Consider the following 15,347-nt stretch of genomic DNA (forward strand, 5'->3'; position numbering starts at 1 on the left):
AGGAAAGATTCAGAATAGTTAGGAACCTGCTCAAAGTCACAGAGCTGGAAAGTGACTTGACCAGGATTTGGACATGGCTCCAAATGGCTCCAGCTGAAGCCCTTTCTATTTTCTCACAGTGTCATCTGTCTATAACTAACTTTATTGGATGTCTGTTTGTTGTCAGGCTGCATCCTGGTAACCCTCTGTGTTTCACCCTCTGTTTGGGCAGAGCCTTTGAATATGTCATAAAGGAATTTCTCTTCAATTTCTGACCTAGTGTCTGTGCGTCAATCCCAAACTGGAGGAATGGAATACTGAGGATCTCCCAGTCCTGTCCTTTCACCAAATCAGGTGCCAAACACTCACTGTGCCCCTGGCATTGTGTGAGGCCCTACAGGAGATGCCAAGATCAATAGATTAGTTCTTCCCTTACAATATATAAGGGGAACAAAATATTTTTGCAAATAACGATAACACAGCATCTTACAACTGCCATGAAAGTGGTATAAAACCCACTGTGGGGAGTCAAAGTTGGAAGAATTCTTATTTGTTTGCCATGAAAAAGGAAACCTTCATAATGGAGATATCATAGAATTAAACCACGAAAGACTGAGAAGCTCTCCAATGGCAGTTCTCAGGGAGAACACATGGGCACAGGTGATAAGCAAATATCTACGTTTGCAAAAATAAAGAGCAGAGTGTGGGAATGAAGAACACTCAAACTTTTTGGGTCACAGCATGAAAAAAAAGCAGGTTTGGAGAAAAAAATAGGAATTATTGCAAAGGTTTGGATCACAAAAGGCTTTGAATACCGAGCTTGAGTAATTGAATCCACACATTCTTGGAGATCCTGGGATTTCTACAATTTTATTTGTAGGAGAACCTCAGATTGTGTGTGAAGAGGCATGTTTTTGTAAGAGCTTTATTTGAAAGATGACGAATTGGGAAAGACTGAAGAAAGCAGACTGGAATGGGGAAAGACCAGAGGCCGAGAAAACACTGATGGTTTGCACCATGGATTAAGGTGAAATGTAATAAGGATTTGAAAACGACTAAGAGTGGTGAGAGTAGAGGGGGAAGGAGGTTGGCATCTCCTAGCATTTTCATCACAACCACATGCACCATGCCTTGACTCTTGTAGAGATATCAAGAAATAATATTGCTTGTAGCAGCTCCAGTTGGTAGAATTGACAGCTGCAAAGATTCACTTTTTCCTTTCTTAACTTAACACTGTGTCAAATGCAGCATTTATTACCCTGAGCAGGTAGTCCAGATTTCTGCTTTGTCTCATTAGCTGGGTACAAAATATTAGTTGGTGAAAACCCAGCGACACTGCATTTAAAAAGAACATCAAATATCTGAAGAAAAAAAATAAACTTACTGAAGATTAGAGATGGGTGACTTATGGACTACTGGAATGAGCCCCAGAATGGGAACCAGGAGGTTGGAATTCTTGCAATGGTCTGTCCCTATCTAACTGTGGCTTGGGGACAGCCATATACTCTTTCTGAGCTTCAGTGTCCTTCCGATCAAAGGGTGAGGTTGGGGCTCTATAGGCTTTCAACTCTTCCCAGTGATAGAGCCCTTGGTTCAAGTAAGTCCTTGTGAGGAATCCAAGACATAAAACAGATATATGAGGGGTGCCCCAGTGGCTCAGTCAGTTAAGCATCTGACTTTGGCTCAGGTCATGATCTCACAGTTCATGGCTTCATGCCCCACGTTGCACTCTGTGCTGACAACTCAGACCCTGGAGCCTGCTTCGAATTCTGTGTCTCCCTCTCTCTATTCCCCACACCCTCTCTCAAAAATAAATAAACATCAAAGTTTTTTTTAAACAGATATATGAAACATGAAGTGGTAAGACTGGGGTGAGAAGCTTGAATCTTGCTTGGCCTCTGTATAAGCTTCCCTGCCTCCAATCTCTGGGGCTCTATGAGGCATATCAGAATTCTAGTGACATTGCAGATTATTAGATCGTCTCACATATTTCTTTAAGCTCATCGTAGTGACTCGTGAGTTTCCAGGCAAAAGTTCCACATTGAGTTACTTTTTGCTTTCATGATCCTGAGTTTTCCAGAAAGATAAAGTTACATTCTATACATGGTGGCTTTCTCTCAATGCCTTAGACATCTCAAATTTCTTCGTGCTTTGAGATTTTGCTTTAGTTGAGCCAGGGCAATCTTTTCCCAAGTTTCTCCATATTTTCACATGATTTGCTTCTTTCTCATCATTTAAATCTCTACCTAAATAGGTTCCCAAGGAGTCCTTCCATTAGAGGCCAATTTGCCAGGAAGCTCTTCCTGCAAGGGACCTGCAAGGGACCCCAGGAATGTGCTCACACAATGATATGTTTGCAAAAGTTACTTGATTATAATGACTGTGTCCTCCTTCTCTCATTTTTCCCACTGTCACACTTTTCCTTGTGGATATCTTTTGAAACATCATGCCTCAATTTCCTTCTCCACAAAATGAGAATAATAACAGTGTCTAACTCCCAGTGTGGTTGTAAAGATTACGCATGCTCATACATGAGGAGTGCTTAGAACAGTTAGCGACTGGTATGCAATAAATGCTCATTATTTTATTGTTGTCACCATCCCGAGAAATCAACACAACAGTAGACATCCTGCTGGGCTCAAGTTCAGGCCAGGCCACCGTAGACTGTAAGTAACTTACTAATACTAAAGTCTCCCCGCCCCCTTATCTGAAACTTCATGTTCTGTACTTCCAGTTACCCACAGTCAGTATAGTCAGGAATCAGACGATCCCCTTTCTGATGTTTTCAGAGGGTCAGTAGTAGCTTAACATCACATCAGAATGCCTACATCGTTCACCTCCCTTCATCTTATCAGGTATACATTTTATAATCTCACATCATCACAAGAAGAAGGTAAGTAGAGTACAATAAGATATGTTAAGAGAGAGACAGAAAGCGAGACACCACAGCACATAACTTCTGTTACAGTCTATTGCTATCATTGTTCTTATTTTTAGTTATTGCTAACCTCTTACTGTACCTAATTTATGGATTAAGCTTTATTACTGGTACTTAAGTATAGGAAAAAACAGAGTATATACAGCATTTGGCACTATCTTGGTTTCAGGCATCCTCTGGGGGTCTTGGAATGTACCCCTGTGGGCAAATGGAGATGATTGTACTAAGAATATCAAAGCACAAATGGCTGAAACTCCTTCTCCTAGAGTTGTAACTTTCAGAGAGAAGGAGCTTAATTATCTCCCTCTGCAATATCTCTAGAGAGAAAATTCAGTGTATGTTTTTCTTATTTTTTCCTCCTTAAGAAAAGTACTATCTTTGAACTTGATATAACCTTGGGATGGAAGCAGGAGAGGGAAAAATCCCACATATATATATATATATATATATATATATATATATATATATATATAAACTGAGTTGTGTGTGTGTGTGTGTGTGCGCGCAAATATTAAAAAAATGGTTTTCTGGTTTTGTAGATAGGTATTTAGAGTGACAGGGAGTTATACCTTTAAACATTAAATGTGTGCAGTGGTATAAGTTGAATTCTAATTCACATATTTTTTCCTTTGGACTCACCTACCCCACACCCAAGCATGGTGGGGCTTATGGGAGGCTTATCCTCATGCTTCATTTACAGTGAATATAATAATTAAAAATTAATATTAATTAAATATCATTAAAATAATTAATACAAAATTAATATGAAATTAAAGTACAATAATTACATCATGTGTGACAAAAGCTTCAAAAGTGAAGTAAGCATCACTAGGAACATCATTCAGAATAGGGTGGGGAGGATATTGAGGAAGCAGGACGGATTCACTTCCCCTGCTTCCATTTTTGAAAAACCACGGGCTTGTGAATTTTGTCATTTGCTGCTTGTCAACTGCACCTCGACCACCTCCTGGAACACATCCTTCCAATTTGGACTGAAACAGAGATAATACAACATCTGTTCACTAAATGGCCAATCGTGTCTTAGAGAGTCATTTTAACCCTGTCAGCACCAATCTTAGTTCCTTCAAACCAACTTATGTAACCTCGTGGTTTCTGCCTTTCTAAGCCTGCACTCACCGCTTGCAATTCAGAGCACACTTTCAATTTCTGGCCTCTCTGCATCTCCCAGATTGCAATCCCTAAACTCCAAATAAACACTTTTGGTTGTTTTACAGCCTCTTCTTGCTCAGCATATGTTAATATACCATTATATAAGCATGTGTGTGTGTGTGTGTGTGTGTGTGTGTGTGTGTGTATGTGTGTGTGGTTTTAGCAAAGTAAGATGGAAAAAGTTATTTTCCAGCCACTTTGCCCACTGTCACCAGCTTCTCTGGATAATTCCGAGCCCCACAATAGCAAATTTTCAGGTGTGCATTATTTGGTCGGTTACTTCAATTTCTCACTACATGGATACAGACTGAATTAATTAGGTAAAAAAAAAAAACCTCTGGAAGATGTGTATGCAATATTACCAACATTATGCAAGGGACTCTCTAAAGATTTCCCTTTGCACTTGAGACAATTGTAGAGATGTCCAAGGTGAGAATTTGGAGAGACAGAGCCATTTTGGTCCCTCTGTGCTTGTGTGTGCGTATCTGTGTCATATCCCAGGGATCAGGGAATTGTATGCAGTCAAGTAACTCATTCCAGGGTAAGAAATTGGAACCAAGCTGCAGTCTAAACTGCCTTTCTCAGCATGAATCAATGGATTTCTAACAAGCCAGAGCAAGACACAGAAGGTAAGCCAGATGAACCTAAGGCATGTGTCTTGTTCAACTTTGCACCATGCAGTAGTATAAGTGGGCAACCAAGTGATGGTACTTTTAGTATTCCTAATAATGTCCTGCATTTGAAATGCGCCAATCTCTTTCATATTTGAAATGCGCCAATCTCTTTCATATTTGAAATGCGCCAATCTCTTTCATATTTGAAATGTGCCAATCTCTTTCATATTTGAAATGGGCCAATCTCTTTCATATTTGAAATGCGCCAATCTCTTTCATATTTACTTTGGAATTTAATTCAAATGCCAGTAGTTAAAAGCTGGGTATATTATCTTTATTTTACAGATGAGGAAACAGACTCAGAGAAGTTAAGGTACTGCCCAAGTCACAGAGCAGGTAACGCTTAATGGCTCTGAGGCCTGGCACCAGCTCTTTTCTCTCTAAATTGACTCTTCTTATGTCTCAGATGCCTTCATTTATTGGAGTGATTTAAAGAAAATGAACAAACGAATGAATGAATGCATGCGTGCATGATGGCCTAGGTAGGCCCGCCTCAGGATTGGAGAGACTAGCCTGGGAGAGAGGACCCAGACAGAAGACCCATCAGGATCCCTTTGAGAAATCTAGACTGTGGTGTTGGAAGTAAATGGCAAATGTAGCAAGGAAGAAACAATTTATAGTGTACTCAGTTGTACAAATAATCTGTATTTTGACATTTTTTTCTGTAGCCGACTCCATCTTAAGTAGCACTCAACATGCCGCTGAGTGGCAGTGACCACTACACTTGAGATCAATCCGTTAAACACAACTGAACCGATCTTTTAAGGTCCTGTCTTCCAGACGCCTCATCTCCCTGCTTCTTTCCAAGTTGACCTCTAGAGGTATAGGGAAGGGGTCTCAGCAGACTGTAAGGTGATTGAAATAGGAGGGGTCTCTTGGAGTCACCTATGGGAACTTGTCCTCTTGGCATCCTGGTGGCGACAGTACCTTTCCTGCCAACCTACTTGTTTCTCATCATCTAGTGGCTGCTGGCTTCTTCATTAGCTGGTGATCACCAGTTGTCTTATCTCTTGCATGGGAAGGGTACTGTGGACTTGTCTTCATGGTCTCACTCTCGTCTTTTTGGCGATGATGGTGTCAGTTATAAGAAGAGGTGCAGAAAGTCTGGGAAGGTTCTGGTATACCTATTGATTGAGTCCATTTATGGGGCCAATATCCCTCAGTGTCAAAGCAAACTAGATCTCCAACTACTCCTGCCTATGAGAGCACCCACTACCCACCGTCCTACCATTTCACATCTCTCTTGAAACCTTAGTGCCCATCACCCAACTTCCCAGCATGTGCCTATATGCGTGAGGTGGTTTCTGTATATAGTTGAGTTAGTCAGCCATGAGGGCCTTTGGATCCTGGATGGATAATGCCTGGATATTGGCTGGTAAGGAACATCTAGTTTTGACCCAGACTTATGAACCTCAGAGTCTCTTGACCTACCCCAGGGAAACTTATTGCAAATTCAGAGATGGGGTGAATGTAGTATGAGAACTTAGAACAATTAAAATACGAATGAGTATTTATTGAGTATCTACAGTATGCCAGACACTATTCTAGGTACTAGAGAAAAAGCAAGGAAGTGGGAGTTGGAGGTTAGGAGAAGAAAAAAGACAGAAAAAATGCACACCTTCACGTAGCTTATATTCAAGAATGAGTGTCAGACAATAAGTAAAATAACTAAGTAAAATATATGGTGCCTTAACTGGTGATGATTGTTGCAGACAAAGCAATGAAGGAGGAGAGAGGGAGTGTGGGGAGTGGAGTTGAAGTTGATCTGGTCAAGAAACATCTCATGAATGAATGAAATTTGAACGAAAAATTGAAGGAGGTGAAGTGAGCCATGTGAATATCTGGAAGTAGAGTTCCAGGTGGAAGGTAATGCTGTATCTGGTATATGTTGAAGGAACAGGAAAGAGGTGAGTGGGCGGGAAAGTCATGAGTCAGGAGAAAAGGAATTGTAAACAGGTAAGAAAAATAAAGGACCATAATCAGTGAAAGGGCTTTTGGTTTTATTCTAGATGATATGGGAGCCTCTGAGGTCTTGAGCAGAGGAGTGACCTGGTCTGACTTCTTTTCTTAAAGAATCATTTGGTTGCTGTGCTGAGATTTGACTCCATTACTGAGGGGGAAAGGTGAAAGCAGAAAAAACAGTTAGGAGACTGTACCAATCATTCCAGTGAAAGAGTTATTAATAATTTAGACCAGAGTGTTAGCAAGGAAGAGAGTATGAAAAAATGGATATGGATATATTTTGTAGTAGAGCAAATAGCATTGATGAATGGATTGGATGTGGGGCAGAAGAGGCGGAGGAAAATCAAGATAACTTCCACATTTTTTGGCTTGAGTAACTAGAAAAATGGAAATACCATTAGGATGTGGAAGGCAGTTCTGCATCGGGCTCTGTGCTGACAACTCAGAGCCTGGAGCCTTCTTCGGATTCTGCGTCTCCCTCTCTCTCTGCCCCTTCCCCACTCGCACTCTGTCTCTCTCTGTCTCAAAAATAATGTATTTTTAAATACAGTCTAAAATTTTTTTAAAAGATGTGGAAGGCTGTGGGTGTATCAGGTTAAGGGAGGAAAATCTGAAGTTTATTTTTGAATGTATCAATTTTGAAATGCCAAAAAAATCCAAGAGTATTTGTTGAGTAGATGTTTGGAGTCTGTGTTTGGGGAGAGGTCTCAACTGGACATATAAATTTGGGAGTTATAGGTATATATCAATGAGTCCATCAAAGGAGTGAGTGAGCCAGAAACAAAAACTTAATAACATAGCAGAGCACAACAATTCCAGCTGAACAACCAAACCTCCATAATTGTCCCAGAGAAGATGAGTTAGTTGGTCTTTAAACCCACTTTAAACCCAGAAGCTCATTTTTCCTTGGGTATCTTTGTGTGCCAAAGCATTTTCATCTCATATAGATATTTGCTCTGTGTTGAACATTTATCCTGGTCCATAGCCTCCATAATGAGACTCTTTGGCTTTTTAATCTAGGACAAAAAAAAAATAAACTTAAAAACAATTGATAGGTAAGGAAGTCAGTTGATACTCTTTCTTCTATTCAATTTACATTAAACAAGCAAAACCGGTTCTTAAAATGTTCCCAGGAGCCATTGCTTAGTGATAAACATTGGGAATGTTCACAGTAGCCTCACCATTTACAATTTAAGGACGTGTACTTGCGAATTCCTGACTTTTTTACCTGAAGTACTTTTCTACCCAGAGGCATTTATTTCCTGTGTTTATCCTTGTGTGACAAGTAAACCACATTTTCAGCTTTCACAAATTTGTCTCTCACTTGGTGAGTAATTTTTTTTCACTGAGACAGTTAAGTTCTCCTGCTGTTGTGTAGAAGGTATATGAAGATGTAAGCTATCACTAAATTTGATATTCCACTTTTACACTCAAGCAGACCTATTACTTGAGAACCATTACTTTCTCAGCCTCTCCATTCCCATCTCCAAAAGTAGAAGCAGGCAGGCTTTCTTTTTTTTTTAATGTTTTGTTTTATTTTTGAGAGACAGAGACAGAGGGTGAGCAGGGGAGTGGGAGAGAGAGAGGGGGAGACACAGAATCTGAAACAGGCTCCAGGCTCTGAGCTGTCAGTACAGAGCCCGACGCAGGGCTCGAACTCACAAGCCGTGAGATCAAGACCTGAGCTGAAGTCAGATGCTCAACCGACTGAGCCACCCAGGCACCCCAAAGCAGGCTTTCGTGATAGAACCATTTTAAAAAGTCACACCCATCTCCATCCTAAAAGAGGTTCATCCCCGTAAGTGAGTTACCATGTTCCCAATGAAGATAAAACAAAGCTTCATAAATACGAGCAGATGTCTAGTCTTCCTCACTAGCTAAGTGATTCTGCTTAGGCAGAAAGAGTCTGATAAAAATTCATGATATAAGAAAATTAAAGGGGTTGTGTAGCCTAAGGTGGGCTAGACTGCCTGATGATCTCAATCCCTGTTGGAGAATATGTGTTCCACAGGCCATAAAACTTATGATAGGTCTTTATAGTCTCAGACCCCCAAATGACAATGGGTTTTTTTTATTTCTAGAAGTGTCCATTATTCTCATACTGATGTAAAGATGAGTTTCATGTCAGTCCTTTAGGGTCTGTACTGGCACCAGGAGCCAGCCTCCCTGTTAGAACATTTCTATTTGTTTTAACAAAATTTTGTTTTAACACCCTTTTTGTGTGTTAATAGGCATTCATTCAGCTTTTCTGAACGATCTCACTTTTCTTCTTCTTTCCTTTTTTTCTATTTTTATTTTTCAGCTCTTCAAAGGTAAGAACGGTGCTTTTAACATTTACTGAAAGCCTATCAAGTTCAAATTTAAAGTGAATATTCTTCCCCTGTCCTGCCCTGTCATTTTCCAGCACTTACAGCTTTCAGGAGCCATTTCGTTTTTACTTTAGAATTTTCCTTCTCATTTCTGCCATCCCAAGTCTGATCTCTCCTCTCCTTCTGTAGTCTCCTGTCCAAGTATTGCCTTCTGTGTGATGAACTGTTCACTTAACATCTAGATTCCCTGGTCCCAGCTCCTTGGAAAGGGGAGTTGGTTCTCCGCTCTGCCTCCTCTTCTTGCAAGTGTCTGTTCAAAGCACTTCTGACCTTTCTTTCCTCTTAGTGAGTTAGAATAAAGGGCACAGCACTAAGTAGGCTGTGGCTAAATGCTGTGGGTGGGTTGAGAAGCTGAGGAAAGAAGGTTCTAAATCTAAATAAGAGGATGTTCTCACTATGATCAATCTCTGTGCATCCCTGTGGAGTGGTATCAAATATCTAGCTTGCTCTTCTAGATGTTTCCTGAAATATAAATATATCCTTGATTCTGGAATTACTGTTGAGTGGAACCTCTCCAAAGGCATCTCAGTCCCTCCCGCATAAATCTTCAGGCTGGGGAATAGTCTTGTTCAGGAGCAAATTCATTAGAATTAGAATTTAGTCTTCCTGTCCACGACCAGGCTCTTTGCCATGAATAGGAAAGGTAACAAGGTTGAACAAAGCAACCAGGAGATATCCATCTCTAACCCAGCAGTATTGGGATTTGGTCCATGACCTCTGGGGTTCCCAGTTAGTCAGAGGGTGGGTGTAAATCACTAGGTGATCTGACCATCCCTTTTATGGCTGCCTATGTTACACTGGAAGGGAACTAGGGACATAAGTCTCTAGCCTGCACTCAGGCTTCTGTGGGGTGCAAATGACATTTATTCATCTCCACCTTCCAGGGACCTCCTTGAATTTCATTCCTCAGTTCTACATCCTATTGTGCATGAGATTTCCTTCCCTGTGTTCCCCAGTTAAGTTGAGATTCAATTAACAGTTGGTTCTGAACAGCATGGTGCCTGTAGCTAACATTGCTATACAATGTATAGAACAGTCATTAAGAGAGTAAATTCTAAGCATCTCATCACAAGGAGAAAAGGTCTTTTCTTCTTTCTATCTTCCTTCTTTTCTCTATATTTATCTAAGTGAGAAGGTGGATGTTAGCTGAACTTATTGTGCTAATCATTTTACAATATACATAAATGAAACCATTATACTGCACACCTTAAACTTGTATACCAATGTCTGTCAACTATTTCTCAATAAAACAGAAAAAAAATGAGTTGGCTTTTGGCATAGGGACAATTCCCAGCATTGTTTAATAAGTCCTGACATACTGCTCGGTCAGAAACTCAGCTGCTTACTTATGAGTTTCCAAGCATTTATTCTATTTGTGGTTGGACAATGGCATGTTATAGTGGTTTTTTAGTTAGGACTTGAATTGCTAATTTATCATCTGAATCTTAGTTGCTGTCCACCTTAAAAAACACCGTTTCTAGGACAGTGACTCAGTCTTTCGGAGAAGCATCAATTTTAGTGGATTTGAGTCCATCAACAGCCCTTTGGAGAGTGCCTCACAAACAAAACTTCACAGACAGAGACATCTATGGAATCGTGAATGTTTTCACTATCTGCTGAAGTTCTAACCTTGACTCAAAGTCCTTTCCATTTCAACCACTGGCATGTTCACCATGTGAATGCCTGCGATCTGAGTGGAAGGCAATTTATACCAGTGGCTCTAGAGTTTGTATGTGGCCAACCGTATATCAGCAGCCAGGGCCCAGAATATCCAGCCTTAACTTGATTAACTTTCATCGCAGAATATCAAATGGTTTATGTATGGCAGGGAGAAAGCAGTGATTCTCTCTCTTGTACTTGAGAGCAGCATATTTTCTGAGGTTGGAAAGAGGACCCACCACCTCAGCAACAGATCCAGGAGTGGTCAGCCATAAGTTGGATGTACTAATTGGATGTACTTAGTGGAAACTAATTCTGGCCCCAGGAGGGAGAGCAGGTGCCAGTCTCAATTGCAGCCAGTGGCCAAGAAGACTTCAGGCATCATCTGGGCCCCAACAAGTGCTGAAGGGAAATATTTGGATAGGGAGAATGGAGGGATGAGGGGTAGAAATGCAGCCAAAAGATGTTTTTCCTATCATTGTATTAGCACTTTACCCTTAATTGTCCCCTTCTGGTTTGAGGAAGTGTAGATTATATGTGTAAATACATACAACAGCTGACCTATTGAATCTTACACTTACTTCCAGGGATGACTGGAGCTGAGGTGCAGATTCTTGGCCAAATCAGAATGAAAGCAATTAAATATTCGCGTGCTAACATCTAAGAGAGACACAGTAAGCAATCTGTACTGGTTTGTCGGCTTTGTTCGTTAAAAAAAATCAAGTAGGTGGTTAGCAATTAGAATCTATTATATTCTTTGGTTTCTTCTATTGTTCTTGGTCATGAAGCCCAACTTTGGCTACATAACCAGAGGAGTTGAAACCCACTCATTGGAGAAGACCATGGCTCTCCTGAGCCCAAGGTATCCTGCACATATCTTAGTAGTTCATGATTCAGATATAAAAGTTCATCCTATGTGATTGTTTGAGGAAGCACCCTGTGATCCGTGTCTGGAAGTCTGGACCTCTCTGATATTTGCCTGTGCTTTCTTTTTCCTGCTATATTGGAGCCTCATGAGTCATTCCAACCATTCAACCCTGCATAATTAATGCTTTGTGTTAGTTTTGTATTCACTCGGGAATGTGAATCAGTAAAAAGTCTATATATATATTTTCAGCTCATGTCTAGAGCAAATGCTAGGTTAAGCTGGACAAAGGCACATGGGCAATTGATAAAGTCAGCTTTTGAGTAACCCACAGACTTGATTTTCTCTTCTCCTCTTCCCTTCACACTGTTTTTCCCCATCCGCTTTTGACCCTGAATGCACTCATATTTTTCTCTAACATTCCCCATCAAGACCTTCTGTGGATTGCTCTAAGAAACCTTCCTAATTCTCCCCTACCTGATCCCCTTTAAATAAAATTATTTCTCTGTCCTCTGCGGTAGCAGGAGTATGTTTTCACAAAACTGCTGTGACATGTCACATCCTATTAGATCCCTTTTTCCCTGATGGACTGAAAAATCTGTGAAGACAACAATCCTGTCTATTCATTTCCATGAAATCCACGAGCTCCTACCACAGTGTCTTATAACAGTAGATACTCATTAAATGCATGATCAAAGACACCAATGAATTAACAAATATAGAGATAAAGGAGTAATTTCACTTTGAAGAGTTACTGAGGGCTGAGTGAGTGGTGATGTTTCTCCCAGGTACATTTGCATTGCCAATGCAATAGGTGCAAATGCAAATGTAATAGCTGGATAAAAGCTTAAGCTACAGTAATGCAATTCTAATCATGGCATGTCAGACATTGCCAGACTGTAGGGGTCAAGCGATCAGGTATTTGCAAATGTTCTTAAATAGGGCCCCAAAGACTTCATGGAAACTTAAAATGGTATCATGTAGATTACTGCGACCATTAGTGCACTCTGGAACCCGAAAAGGTCAGTGAACACTCACTTGTTTGAGTTGGGATCAATCTTACCCTGGATTAAACCTCAATATTATTTTTATTGAGAGAATTTCTAGCATGGCACCAGTGTCCTCTATAGTGAGCCTGGAACTCTCACCGAATAGTTGCGTGACCATGAGTCATGTTGCATGTGCAAGACCTTCATTTCCTTCTTTGTAAAATAAGAAGTTGGAGTCTATGATCTCTAGAGTGCCTGTCAGCTAAATAAGCATGAATAAACAAATCACCCAAGATTCCTTGACCAGGAAGGGCAGAACTTTGTGTGAAATTAGGGAGATCAATCACCTTTCACCGCTGTGGCAAATGGAAGAGATGAGCTATGGCCTGGAGGATTCAGAAGTCACCTTTGAATTAGAAAACAGATGTGCGATTGCTACAGATTTCCATTTGTCAATTTATTTCGCTTAAAACAACATTACAGCAAATTCGCTCCTTTTTGAAATATACTTCACCAGTGGACTTTAGCATGTTTTCTGATATCATCCAACTGTCCAGCTGCCCACACGGCTGGGGCATAGACTACATGGCACAGCAAGAGCCATCACTAAGTCTATAAAGGAGCGAGGTGACCACTTATTTCCATCTCCCCAGAGAACAAAAACAGGACTATATATGTAAGTAAGCTGAATATTCACTGAAGACGATTTGTTGATGTTTGAAAGTTAAATCCATGGACTTGAAATGTCATGACAGGAAGTTAAAAGGTTGCCCATAGACTTCAAACACGTCTTCGAGTCCAGGATTAGTTAGGTTTTCAAGTACAGAATCTTGGTCTCAAGGGTATTGGGTTGAGTTCTGAGTTGTGCCAAAGAACATCACAGGCGAGTGATACCTAAAAGCCCCCAAAGCTCACAAGAGAATGACAGATAAAAGTAGAATATAAGTTTATGATTTCACCATTAACTATTTGGTTTCCATAAACAGTGAAACTCACATGGTCCTCATTTATTCAGGCTCCCCAAAGAATATCTACATATGGGTGTGTGGGGTGCCACATACTAGTTTGAAACTAACTTGATGGATATGGAAATGCGTAAAGAATTTGTGACTAAAATTGAAATATTCAGTGGCATCTGGCTAAGCTACCGTAAGAATGATACTCTAGAGTTCCTTACACTCCATGTAATACATTTGAATAGGAACTTCCCCATTTAGCTTATGTTTTTAGAGCTTGCCTGCCCGCATTCCTTCCTTCCTTCCTTCCTTCCTTCCTTCCTTCCTTCCTTCCTTCCTTTCATGCTTTCTTGTCTTCATGCTTTCTTTTATGCTTTCTATTTTTCTTGTGGTTGCATTACTGGCAAACTTCTCTCCTAATGGATGCACTCCATCTTTAGATAAGGAAGTAATTGAATCTTATTTCTGCCCAGTCTCAGGACAGATCTTTCAAAAGTAACTTTGTACATTTTTATTCTCAATTATTTTCCACTCACTTATAGTTTTACTCTCAGAATGGGCAAACCTAATATTTCAAATATTGTATTTTTTAGAGGGGAGGGGCTGTGGAGGTAGCAGTGAGGCATCTTTATGTTACCTCCTTGAAATGCCTGTAAAACGTAAGGTGATGTTTTCTACTTGGCAAACACTAGAATGATTTAATGAGTAAACCTTAGATGCAGTGATACTCCTTAAGTTCTTAAAAAGCCTGTTATTGACTCAACAAATCAATTGATTAACAATAAGGATTTCAGGAGCAAACTGCTGTGGGAAATTCTGTTCTGAATCGGTAAGCTGAGTTCATAATTAGAGATATCTGAAGCTTACACAAGCAAAGGAAACATTGTGGGTGGGCACAGGACATTAATAGTCAAGTCTAGATTTTCTCCTGTGTGATTTTGAGCATTGAGAGGAAAAGCATTGGAAGAGATTGATAATCAATACAACCAACCTCTTTGTAGATGAATATACTGCCACCTTTTGGTCTTTTCTTGTTATTGGTCAGGATTAGAAGGCTGCTCCCATGAATTCTTAATATGGTCGGAGGATATACACTCATTCTACTTATGACTTCCTATTTTGAGATCTTAACAGACTTTTTAGTGTGTGTGTGTGTGTGTGTGTGTGTGTGTGTGTGTGTGTGTGTTTCCCACTGGGGTGGGATTCAGGAAAATTGGATTCTAGTGCCAACAATGACACTAACTTGCTCTGTGACCTTAACAAGTCCCAACTGCTTTGGATGGTGGTTTTCTCATTTGCAAAACAACCAAACAATTGATCATAATAACCCAAATGTGTAGTGAGCTTATAAAATGATATTTATTAAATACTTTATATGTATTATGTTACTGAGGCCAAATAATTATATACACTTACAAATGAAGAAACTGACAAAGAGCCAACAACCAAACTTTTTGATAAGTGATGGAGATGGGAGTTGATCTTAGGAAGTTCTGATTTAAGAACACATATCCTTGAACATGATGCTAAATATTTTTTAAAAGATTGCTTCCAGTTCTGGTTTTTCTACATCTTCTTTTCTTAATGAATTAGTTATAATGATAGCTAATGTTTATTGACAACTTGCTACTTGACAGAAATGTGGTGAGTTTTTATGAGTTCCCTCATTATACCATTGTTGTAATCCTATAGAGAAGATACTGTTATTATTACCATTTCATAGGCTAGGACACTAATGTTTACATTACTTGATTTCCGACTTCCTGAAGTGTTTACAATGGCCCAC

General features: G+C 40.0%; 1 protein-coding gene across 1 annotated transcript in view; it reads left to right on the forward strand.

The window, feature by feature from the left end:
• Nucleotides 1-323: 323 nt before the first annotated feature.
• LOC102964548 (olfactory receptor 5G3-like) overlaps nt 324-15,347 on the forward strand; it is a 33,498-nt gene continuing 18,474 nt past the window's right edge. The window contains exons 1-2 of the mRNA XM_007088837.2: nt 324-1,006; nt 11,339-11,425. The gene's annotated coding sequence lies outside the window, so the exon portion shown is untranslated. The remainder of the gene's footprint in view (nt 1,007-11,338; nt 11,426-15,347) is intronic.

Source organism: Panthera tigris, chromosome D1 (genome assembly GCF_018350195.1).
Source record: "Panthera tigris isolate Pti1 chromosome D1, P.tigris_Pti1_mat1.1, whole genome shotgun sequence".
In the NCBI taxonomy this organism is placed as follows: domain Eukaryota; kingdom Metazoa; phylum Chordata; class Mammalia; order Carnivora; family Felidae; genus Panthera; species Panthera tigris.